The sequence below is a fragment of the Ruditapes philippinarum genome, unplaced genomic scaffold (assembly GCF_026571515.1).
Source record: "Ruditapes philippinarum isolate M1 unplaced genomic scaffold, ASM2657151v2 ctg4196_1_1_1_1, whole genome shotgun sequence".
Taxonomy (NCBI): domain Eukaryota; kingdom Metazoa; phylum Mollusca; class Bivalvia; order Venerida; family Veneridae; genus Ruditapes; species Ruditapes philippinarum.
In genome coordinates, this window is record NW_026864495.1 from 92,217 (window position 1) to 94,367 (window position 2,151).

The following is a 2,151-nucleotide window of genomic DNA, read 5'->3' on the forward strand; positions in this document are numbered from 1 at the left end:
GTGTAGAGACTGTCCGTGTAAATTTAAAACATTCAATAAATGACATGAGGTTATTCTTAATCTGACATTGAATAACATGGTGGAAACTACTTTGTGTATAGTGTAAATCTAAATTTAGATCTAGAAATTGCTAGACTCGGACAACTTCAGGATTAGGATTTTGTTTAAACTTGTACAATCGATTAACTGATTCTTTCTTACTTTAGAAACTTCTAAAATACTCCAATCCCTTTGTTTTCGTTTTTTTATATTATTTTTTATTTTTTTTATATTTTGACTTTGGGGACATTTTTGATTTATGGGTTTTAAAACCCCAAAGTTGCTTGTCTAGTATTAAGTAATTGCTTATTTATTTTTAAACTGTAATTTAAAAAATAATTTTTGCGTTTTTCCCCAAAGCAATTCTGTTTTTCCTTCCAGGGGAAAAATTATATTTCGTTTTTATCGATTCCCTTTTAATTTTATGATGTATAGCCCTTTTGATTAAAAAGTCTTGTTTTTAATTTGGGTGCCCTGCCCGTAAAAACAATGTCAGAAATGATGGGATTCAAAACCAAATTGATCTTTCTATTGAATTGTTGTAAAAACTAAAAGTAAAAAAAATTTTACTTTGTTTTTTATTCTGAATAACCGAGGGTTTAAAAGGAAGAGTAGAATTTTTTTTGTTTTTAATGAAAAATATCTCAGAATTTTTTTCGGCCCCTTTTGTTTGTTTATTAGTTGAATTTATTTAATTTTTGAAGTATCTACTAAAACATGCATACAATTTAAAAAACAAAAATTTGTTCATTTCACTTGGTTTTTTTTTTATATTCAAATTTTTAAATGTTTATTGTTTAAAGGGCAGGTCCCTTTTAATGACCCCGAAAAAATAAACCCCTTCCCCTTAAACGGGGGGGTTTCCCCAACAAGGGGGGCATTTTTCCCCAAATTAAAAATTTTGGGTTTTAAAGGTGGTCTAATGATATTGGGGGGCAAAATTTTAAAATTCAATGTTTCATTTTGGGCAGAAAGTTGGGCCCGGGCCTTTTGAACGTGCAAAATAGATTTTTCCAAATTTTTTTACCCTTTTGGGGAAAAAAAAATCGTCCTATTAAAAGGAGAATCCTAAAAGATTTTTCCTATCACTAATTTAAAATTTAACGATACATATTATTTTTGCCGGAGACAAGTTTCAGGCTTTTTTACACAATTATACAAGACAAAGGGCTTCCCGTAAAAGAAATATCTTGCAACTTGGTATTCATGGCTTCTAGTACATTTTTTTGGGGCCACATGTAACAAGAGGGCCATGATGGCCCTAGATCGCTCACCTGAATATCAAACTGCTTACCAACATTACCTAGACAAGCATTCTGACAAGGGTCTCATGACAGGTGAGTCAAAAATGGTTGACACTACATGTTAACAAGGATTATCCATATTGAGCAGTGCGGACACTAGTTTTTACCCAGGTACACAACTATTCAAACTTGCCTAGAAATCATACAACACAAACTTTCAGACAATTTCCAGGATACTGGAGTCAAAAGCAGTAGCAACAAAGAGTGTTAAACAAGATTTTTTTTCTATTTTTAGCTCCGGTGACCTAGTTTCACATGCGATTTCGAACTCATCCAAGCAATTACCTAGACAAACATCCTGACCAAGTTTGATGATAATTGAGTCGAAAATGTGACCACTAGAATGTTAACAAGGTTTTTCCATATTTGGGCGGGTGTGACCTAGTTTTTCATCCAAGATGACCCATGTTCGATCTTGACTTAGAAATCATCAAAACAAATTTTCAGACCAATTAACAGAATATTTGGATCACAACAGTAGCCACTAGAGTGTTAACAAGATTTTTTCTATTTCTTTTTAGCTCCTGTGACCTAGTTTTTCAATCCGAAATGTCCCATGTTCGATTTATTCCCAGCAATGACCTAGACAAGTTTTCCTGACCAAGTTTGATGACAATTGAGTCAAAATTGTGACCACTAGAGTGTTAACAAGGTTTTTCTATTTTTAGCTCCCTGTGACCTAGTTTTTCATCCGAGATGACCCATGTTCGAACTCATCCGAGTTATTACCTAGACAAGCATCTTGATCAAGTTTGATGATGATTGATGCAAAAATGTGACCGCTAAAGTGTTAACAAGGTTTTTCTAT